Here is a 9,576-nt window from a genome sequence, read left to right as displayed (position 1 = left end):
ATATTCTTTGCTACAGTCCCCAGAAAAGCAGGAGAAGGGGAGCATGACAAAATGCAAGACTCGTAAAATGAACTCCAACACTAAACAACAAAAGGAGAGAGATCTTGGCAAATGTTTAATGCCCTCTAACTTGCATATGGAAAAAATGCACAATGGAAATGCAGGCAGTAGTTACCACAGAAAGTCTCACCGTCTCAAAGGAACACATTCCAAACAATTTTATTCCATCAAAAAGCCTTCCTACAACCATTAAGTATATGCCAGGCATATAACAAGGGCATTAGTTTTTCCCATACATATAACTCCACTAGCAAGACAAGCTTTTTTTTTTTTTTTTTTTTAACAATTTCCTAGCAGATGAAGGAAGCCTTGCTGAAGTTTGCTCTTGTTCTGGAGTTGACAGAGGCTACAATGTTTAAGAAAAAAGTATGCATTTAGAAGTTGAAGCTGCCCCTCAAAGGAAACACCCCTGAAACAAAAAATGCAGTTTCCCCTTTAGAAAAGAGCAGGCTACTCTACACGGACAACTCTCATGTGTGTGTGTATGGTACAATGGAGAGCATTTGGAGTGGCTTGCTTGCCCTTTTACAGGCTGGTAGGGGGATACAAACCTTTTCAATAGCAACAGCAGTTATGCTTTGCTGTGTTGTGCCTACAATAGGTTAAAATTAGCGACAATTGTCAAACCTGTAAATATAACTGCTTGATTAATTCAGCTACAGAGTTTTGACCCTATTTCGGGGTCAGGGGGGGGGGGGAGTACAGTTGTGTACCTACCATAAATGTAGATGTTAGTGTATTCACTGTTGCAGTCATTACACTTGGGTTATCCTGCTGGCAGGCAACCCGCAGTCAGCCAGAGTTCCAAAGTCTTGGTCCGGCATCTGTTGCTGTCGCCTCTTCCCTGACGTCAGTGCGCCAGGGGTATAAAAGTTGCAACAGACCATTTTCTTCAGTTTCTTGCCCCAGATGTCAGGTACCCCCAGATAGGAAGGTTGAAAAGATAAAAATATGCCAAACCATGCATATATAACTATAAACATTTCCTTCATCTACAAGCAAATACACCACATAGGTTGTATAGAGTTGAGAAGTACAGAATAGTCCCAGCAAAGAGGGGGATGGTGGGTAACCTGGACTGCAACAGTGAATTCACTAACATCTACATTTATGGCAGTTACACAACTGTACTATGTTCATAGCGTTCCACTGTTGCAGTCATTACACTTGGGTAGAATCCCAAAGCTGAGGTTGGGTGGCTGGGTCTAGATTGGATCTGGCGAGGCTACCAAGCCCTGCAGAACTGCAGTGGCAAAGCCTGCTCTGGATTTGGAGTACAGAGGTAGGTGGTAGTGCTTGGTAAGTGTGCACTGAACTCCAGGTTGCAGGCTTCTAAGATGTCTTTGGTTGGTACCCCTCTGAGGAAAGCTGCTGAAGTGGCTGCTGCTCTGGTAGAATGAGGCCTAATGCCCTTGGGCACAGATTTGCCATGTTGTGCATAACAGAAGCGGATGCAGTGTCCTATCCATTTGGAGATTGTATGCTTTGTAATAGGCTTTCCTTGTGATCCTGCAGCATAAGTTAAAGTTGCTCAGTTTTTCTGAAAGCTTTTTTGTCTTGTCCAAGTAAAATCGTAGCTGCCTGTGTATATCCAAAGCGTGCAGAAGTCTTTCCCCTTTATTCTGGGGATTTGGGTAGAAAGTAGGTAAATTAATGGTTTGGTTTAAGGCCACATTGGAGACCACTTTTGGCATGAATGTTGGGTTTGTCCTAAGAGAAACCCTGTCCTGATGAAAAATGAGGAAAGGTTCCACGGCCATCAATGCCTGTAACTGAGACTTCTTGCTGAAGTTATTGCTAGGAGCAGAGCAGTTTTCCATAAGAATTTTAGATCAGCTGTGCTGGCTGGTTCAAATGGAGGCAGTGTTAGTAAAACAAATTGGAGGTCCCAAGTAGATACTGGTGCTCTTCTAGGGGGTCTTATATTCTTTGCCCCTCTGAGGTACTGTCGTAGTAGAGGATGTGAAAAAATAGGAGGATCCGTATTGTAATGAACTGAAATGGCAGAGGCATGGATTTTAATAGATTAAAGATAGGCCTTTGTCCAACATCTCAGTCAGGTATTGCAAAATCTGAGGTATATTAGGGACCAGTGGGTCGGGCCCTTGTGCCTGGTTCCAAGCACAGAATCTCTTCCCATTTTTCTGCACAAGATTTCCTAGTGCTGGGCCTCCTGGCTTCCAAAATTACATCCATAACAGCTTTAGAGAGGTGCAGTCTGAGTGGCTACATTATCTGTCATGCTGCCAGGTTTAAGGTTCTGAGTTGACTGTGCAGAATCTGATTGTTTTGCTGTGTCAGAGGATAGCTGATTTGAGGTAGAGGCCAAGGTGGGCCTTGGAACAAAGTTTTTAGGATTGGGTACCAGTGCTGGTGTGGCCAGTCTGGTGCAATCAGTATCATTTTTGGCCTCTTGTCAGACTTAGAAGCACCTTGGTGAAGAGAGGCATCAGAGGGAAGGCATAGACTGTCAGGTTTCTCCAGCTGAATGGAATGATTGATAGAGCATCCACTTTCCATGCTTGAGTGATGTCCTTGTGCAAAATTTCTGTATTTGGTAATTGTGAGGGGAAGCAAAAAGATCTGTCTGGGCGTCCATTTCCTTATGTTGAATGCTTGTGGATTTAGCTTCCCATTCGTGAGGATCCATGAGATTTCTGCTTAGTCTGCCAGTGTAATTTTTTGTTCCTGGCAGGAATTGTGCTTGCAGATGTACTTGGTAGGTCAGTGCTGTGTTCCACAAAGTCATGGCTTGTCTGCATAGGGGGTAGGAATGTGTGCCCCCTTGCTTGTTTATGTACCACAAAGTACAGTTTTGTACCTACCATAAATGTAGATGTTAGAGTGCAAACACTGCTGCAGTCATTACACTTGGGTTATCCTGCAGTCAGGCGGTCCCGCAGTCGGCCAGAGTTCCAAAGTCTTGGTGCGGCGTCTGTTGCTGTCACCTCCTCCCTGACGTCAGTGCAACAGGGGTATACAAGATGCAGCAGACACCATTTTTCTTGCCCCAGATGTCAGGTACCCCCAAATAGGTAGGCAATACAAATTGCTAGTAAAATACACAAAAGTAAAGCAAACAACCATTTTTAGTTACCAGCAAATACTCCCCATAGGTAATAAAGGGTAGATGCCCTAGGTAAATACCAGAAAGAGGGGAAGGACGGAGGGTAACCTGGACTGCAGCAGTGTTTACACTAACATCTACATTTATGGTAGGTAGATAACTGTACTATGTTCATGTTACACTGCTGCAGTTACCCTTGGGTGGAATCCCAAAGCTGAGGTAGGGAGGCTGGATCTATAAGGCATTAGGGGTGGCTATAAGGCCCTGCAGTACAGCAGTGGCGAAGCCTGCTCCGGATTTGAAGTATAAAGGACAATGGTAATGTTTGGTCAAAGTATGCACAGAACTCCATGTTGCTGCTTCCAAAATATCCTTGGGTAGGTACTCCTCTGAGGTAAGCAGTTGAAGGGGCTGTTGCTCTGGTGGAGTGAGATCTAATGCTGCTAGGTACAGGTTTCCCATGGTGGGTGTAGCAGAAACGTATACAGTGTCTCATCCATTTTGAAATAGTCTACTTTGAAATGGCTTTTACCTCTGCTCCTGCAGCGTATGCTACCAATAATTGCTCAGATTTTCTGAAAGCTTTGGTTTTGTCCAAGTAGAAGCGTAGCTGTCTGTGAATGTCCAAAGAATGTAGTAGTCTCTCCCCTTTGTTTTGTGGTTTTGGATAAAAAGCTGGCAAGTGAATAGTTTGGTTTAGAGCCTCACTTGATACCACCTTTGGCATAAACATAGGGTTGGTTCTTAAGGACACCCTGTCCTGGTGGAAGATGAGGAAAGGTTCCACTGCCATTAGTGCCTGTAATTCTGAAACTCTCCGTGCTGATGTTATTGCCAGTAGCAGAGCAGTTTTCCAAGAGATGTATTTTAATTCTGCTGTGTTAGCTGGCTCAAAAGGAGGTAACGTTAATTTTTCCAAAACAAAGTTGAGGTCCCAAGTAGGTGCAGGTGCTCTACGTGGCGGTCTTATGTTTTTAGCCCCTCTGAGGTATTGTTTGAGCAGGTGGATCCGTGTTGTAATGAGCAGAGATAGCCGAGGCGTGGATCTTGGATGAAAAAGAAAGGCCCTTGTCCAGCATCTCAGTTAAGTATTGCAGTATCTGAGGAATGTTTGGGACTAGAGGGTCAAGGCTGTGCGCTTGGTTCCAAGCACAGAATCTCTTCCATTTGGCTGTGAAATAGGATTGTTGTACCGTCAGCAACTGTGGAATTTGTGGTAAAATCCAGGGTGGTTCTTGTGTTAAGTTCTTTAGGATTGGGTACCAGTGCTGGTGTGGCCAGTCTGGTGCAATCAGGATCATTTTTGGCTCTTCCTGTCTGGCTATGAGTACCTTTGGAAGGAGAGGTAAAGGGGGGAAGCGTACACTTGTAGTTCTTCCAGCTGAGGGGGCATCCACTTTCCATGCTTGTGGATGGTAGCTCCTTGTGCAAAATTTCTGTAATTGGCAGTTCTTTGGGCTAGCAAACAGACGTCCAGGCTCCACCATTTCTGTTCTGAATATTTGTGGGTTTAGTTCCCATTCGTGTGGGTCCATAATGTTTCTGCTTAGGTAGTCTGCCAGTGTGTTTCTCTCTCCTAGCAGGAATTGTGCTTGCAGATTAACTTGGTAGCTTAGAGCTGTGTTCCACAAGGTCAAAGCTAGTCTGCAGAGGGGGCAGGAGTGTGCCCCCTTGCTTGTTTATGTACCACATAACTGTGGTGTTGTCTGTCTTTAGTAGTAATTGTCCTGGCTGCAGTAGGTCCTTGAAAGCTATAATAGCATTTTGTACAGCTAGCATCTTTTTGATGTGGAGATGTCTTTGATCTGTGGGCCACTCGTCCTGGATACATTTTCCTGCCATGTGTGCTCCCCAGGTGTTGTCAGTGTTCACCTGGCTGTGGGTTGAGTGAAAGGCTGTCCCTTGAGGTGACAAAGCTTGTGCCCACCATCGAAACTCCTGTTGTAGGCAAGGAATTAGTGGTATAACAGTTTCCCTGACAGTGTTGAGACCATACGCTCTTTAGGTACCACTGTAGTTTCCTCATATGCAGTCTGGCACATGGAATTAGTAGTATGCAAGATGCCATGCAGCCCAAGGCCTGCAGAATTTTTCTTGCAGGGAGTTGGGTCTTTGTTGCCATTAATTGAAAATATTGTCTCAGTTGTCCTTGCTTGACTGGCGTGAGATAAGCCATCTGGGCCATTGTGTTCAAGCTGGCACCCAGGAATATCTGCTGGGGGCACTAGTTTTGATCTCTCATTTACTGTGTACCCCAGGCAACTTGACTTTTTTACGTACGCCAGCTACTTTAGTAGAACGTCCTTGCTCTCTGCTTGAATCAGGCAGTCGTCCAGGTATGGGTAAATTTGAATTCCTTTTTGCCTGCAAAATGCAATTACTGGTGTCAGGAACTTAGTGAAGACCCTGGGCACAGTAGATAAGCCAAAGGGCAGTGCAGAGAATTGATAGTGCACTGAACCAGCTAGAAATCTGAGGTATCTTCTGCAATTTTGTCTGATAGGGACATACAGGTATGCCTCTGAGGTCCTAAGTCACAAGCCAAGCTTTCTTGCCCAGCATGGGAAGAAGCTGCTGTAGTGTCAACATTTTGAATTTCGGAACATCCGGGTAAGTGTTTAGTGTAGAAAGGTCCAGAATGGGTCTCCAGGCTTTGTCTTTTCTGGGAACCAAAGAGTCTTGAGTAAAATCCTTGTCCTTGTTCCTGTGGTGGTACCTTTTGAATAGCTCTCATGTCCATGAGTGCTGTATTTTGTTTGAGCCTCTACCCATTGATTTGGTGTCAGATTTGGCATTCCTTTTGGCCTTGGCAAGGTGTGGAAATGGAACCTGTAACTTTGAGATACAATGTTAAGAATCTATTTGTCTTTGGTGATGCAATGCCAGTTGAGATAGAAAAGTGCCAGTTTTCCTCCTAAGGGGGCTGCCAAGAGAGCTGTTTGGCAGCTGTAGTGCAAGTCATTGAAGCTGTTTATAAGGTTGAGGCCTGTCTTCCTTCTTTCTGGCCTGGTGTGCCCCATTGTCGAGGCATGTAAGGGCCGTGTCTGACCTCTACCTCTTGGACGTCTGTATCTGCCCCTTTGACGTCTTTCTGTGACTGGAAAAGACTAATTCTTTGGCCAATTTCTGCTAAAACGAGGAGGCTGAACCTGTAAGAAATCTTTCACCATTTGCATAGATTTTGCCTTATCCTCCCATCTTCTTTAATACCTCCTCTGCCTTAACTCCAAACAGCACATCCCGCTGCAAAGGTGCATCCAATAATTTGACCTTAACATGATCTGGTAACATGTTCTTTTAACCAAGCATGCCTTCTAATGAGAGAGCCTGTAACTGCTGCTCTACAGGAGGCCTCTAAGGAATCAAACCCACATTGCAAAGTATGTTTTCCCACTTGTTCAGCTGCATGCCATAAATCCTGCATTTCTTTAAAGTTAGGAGGATCTGAATCTGGAAGCATCTTTTGTTTCAATTGAGACATCAAAAATTGCTGATATTTTAGCATGTGAAACTGGCAATTCAAGGCTCTCATTGCTAGAGTTGCAGACTTATATACCTTCTTTCCCCACCTGTCTAATGCTCTGGAATCTGTCAGAGGGGACTGGGTTTTTTGCTGATGAGGCCTTAATCCCTTTGGTCCCTGAGAAATAGTTTCAGGGTCAGCAACAGGGCTTTTGTACAGAAATTTGAGTGAGTCAGGGACTCTCAGGTTTAACTGGGGCTGGGGGTAAGGAGTCAGGGTTCAAACTGGATTCAGTGTACACATCCTCCACAATGTGTAAAACATTCAGAATAGCAAGGGGTCTGTGTTGGGGCAATAAAAGGAAGTCTGAGTTTTTTCTTGGATTCAGAGTAATCCTGGCCTTCCCAATGGAAATGCTCTCATGGTATGTAAGGTCTCCCCAAAGGAGTAATCCTCAGGCGGAGAGGCTGATGGAATTGATTCCTCAGCATCAGAATCCTTATAAGGGGGTAAAGAAAATCCTAGGTCAGAGTAATAGTCAGAGGAAATGGACACCTGGTCAGAAGATTTAGTCTGCATCCTGCCTGGGCCTTTCATCAGGAAGGGGATGGGACCCCCTGATCAGAGTGATCAGGTCCTCAAACATTTTTAGCATCTGTTTCTTAGGCATGGAAGCCTGTCCTGGAGAGAGTTGTGTCTGTTTCTTTGCTTTAACGGGAGCTTAGACTTAAGAGGGCTTAATAGTTAACTGGGTAGGTCTGAAAACACCCACTGTAGCTGTGGAATGCTCAGTTACTTTGGTTTCCTCTGTAGGTTTAGGATCGGTAAACTGAAGGCCTAGTGTGTCCGAAGGCCCAGCCAGCTCCACGTGGGATTCGGAGGCGGTCTGTGGTTCTGTGGAAGCAGTAGTCAGGGGCTGCGTAGGCGCCTCGCTGAAAACCGGAGAACAGGTGACCGGCCTAGAAGAGGCCTCATCGTCTGTTTTGGGCCTCTGATGCCTGTCATTGTCCTTGTGCTTTTTATGCACTGCAGTCTGAACTTCCGACATCATGGTATAATTAAATTTTCTACCAAAATAATGTCGGGCAAAATCAGACGTTTAATAGTGTGCTTGTTAAATCTAGTGCAAAGTAGACAACCAGTGACGTTGTGGTCAGGGCCTAGGCATGGAATACAATAGGAGTGCAAATCCTTGAGGTATTTGCTTCCCACAAATAATTAACTTTTACTGACATCGGTCCGAGGCAAGAAAGTTTCCCCTACGGGGTACTTAACTTTTTTTTAGAAAACTTAAGTTCTGGATTCGGAATAAAAAACTGCATGGCAAGAAAGACTGAAGAAAACTGTGTCGGCTGCATCTTGTATACCCCTGTCGCACTGACGTCTGGGAGGAGGCGACAGCAACAGATGCCAGACCAAGACTTTGGAACTCTGGCAGACTGTGGGACCGCCTGATGGCAGGATAACCCAAGTGTAATGACTGCAGCAGTGTAACACCAACATCTGTGGTATTGTCAGTCTTTAATTGTCCTGGATGTATTAGGTCATTGAAGACTGTCGGGGCATTCTGTACAGCTAGCATCTCTGATGTGAAGATGCATTTGCTCCTTGGGCCATGTGCCCCAAATACATTCCTGCCATATGCGCTCCCCAGGCATAATCAGATGCATCCGTTGTCCGCCTGGCTGTAGGTAAGGTGAAAGGCTGTCCCTTGTTGTGGTGACAGGCCTGGGACCACCATCGAAACTCCTGTTGTAGGCAGGGAATCAAGGTTATGATGGTCTCTAGGCTGTGACAATGCTGAGTCCAAACACTTTTTAGATACCACTTTCTTCATATGCTGTTTTGCATATGGAATTAGTAGAATGCAAGATGCCATGAAACCCAGGGCCTGCATAAATTCTTTCAGGGAGCTGGGTCTTTGTTGCCATCATTTGAAAGTAGTGAGTCAAGTTGCCTTTGTCTGGCGTGAGATAAGCCATCTGGGCAGTTCTACTTAAGCTTGCACCCAGGAATATTATCTCGAGAGGGCACTAGTTTTGATTTCTTTTCGTTTACTGTGTACCCTACGCAAATTAGCAATCTTTTTACAAACACCAGGTGCTGTAGAAGAATGTCCTTGCTCTCTGCTTGAATAAGGCAGTCGTCCAAGTAGGGATATATTTGAATTCCTTTTTGTCTGCAAAAGGCAATTACTGGTGCCAGGCATTTTGTGAAGACCCCGGGCGCAGTAGATAAGCCAAAGGGCAGTGCAGAGAATTTGTAATGCACTGAGCCTGCTATAAATCGGAGGTATCTTCTGCATGATTGATTGGGACGTGCAGGTATGCCTCCTTGAGATCCAAAGTAACTAGCCAAGCCTCCTTGCCCTGCATGGGCAGAAGCTGAAGTGTTAACATTTTGAATTTTGGAAAATAAAGGCTTGACAGCTCCAGTATTGGTCTCCAGGTCTTTTCTGGTTACTAAGAAAAATCTTGAGTAAAATCCTTGCCCCTGTTCTTGTGGAACTTTCTGAACAGCTCCCATATCCATAAGAGCAGCAATTCGTTTTTGTGCCTTTGCCCACTGGTTTTGTGACAGGTTTGGCATACCTTTTGGTTTTGGAAACATGTGGAAGTGGAACCTGTACTCCTGAGAAACTATATTCAGCACCCATTGGTCTTGGGTGATAATGTGCCAATTTTTTGAGAAAAGTGCTAGCTTTCCCCCCTAGGGGTGCTGTCAACTGGTAAGAGCTTGGAATTTGCAGAGAGAAGTCATTGTGGTTTCCTACAAGGTTGTGATTTGTCTTCTCCTTTGGGGGCTGAAGCACCCCATTGTTTAGGTCTGTAGGAGCCTTGGGGCTGAGATCTGCCTCTTGGGAGTCTGTATCTGCCTCGGTGGCCTGACACTGGAAAGGACCAATTTTTTAAAGGCCAGTTTCTGCTAAATCTAGCTGGTTGAACCTGTAAGAAATATTTCACCGTTTGCATTGACTTGGCTTTAT

General features: G+C 45.1%; 1 protein-coding gene across 1 annotated transcript in view; it reads right to left on the bottom strand.

The window, feature by feature from the left end:
• Nucleotides 1-9,576, bottom strand: part of TFRC (transferrin receptor) — a 661,121-nt gene that overhangs the window by 277,105 nt on the left and 374,440 nt on the right. The gene's annotated exons all lie outside the window — the stretch shown is intronic.

The sequence above is a fragment of the Protopterus annectens genome, chromosome 4.part1, assembly GCF_019279795.1.
Source record: "Protopterus annectens isolate FY-2018-M chromosome 4.part1, PAN1.0, whole genome shotgun sequence".
NCBI lineage: Eukaryota > Metazoa > Chordata > Ceratodontiformes > Protopteridae > Protopterus > Protopterus annectens.
Note: the sequence above shows the minus strand (reverse complement) of the source record. Positions and strands in the feature narration are given on the sequence as shown.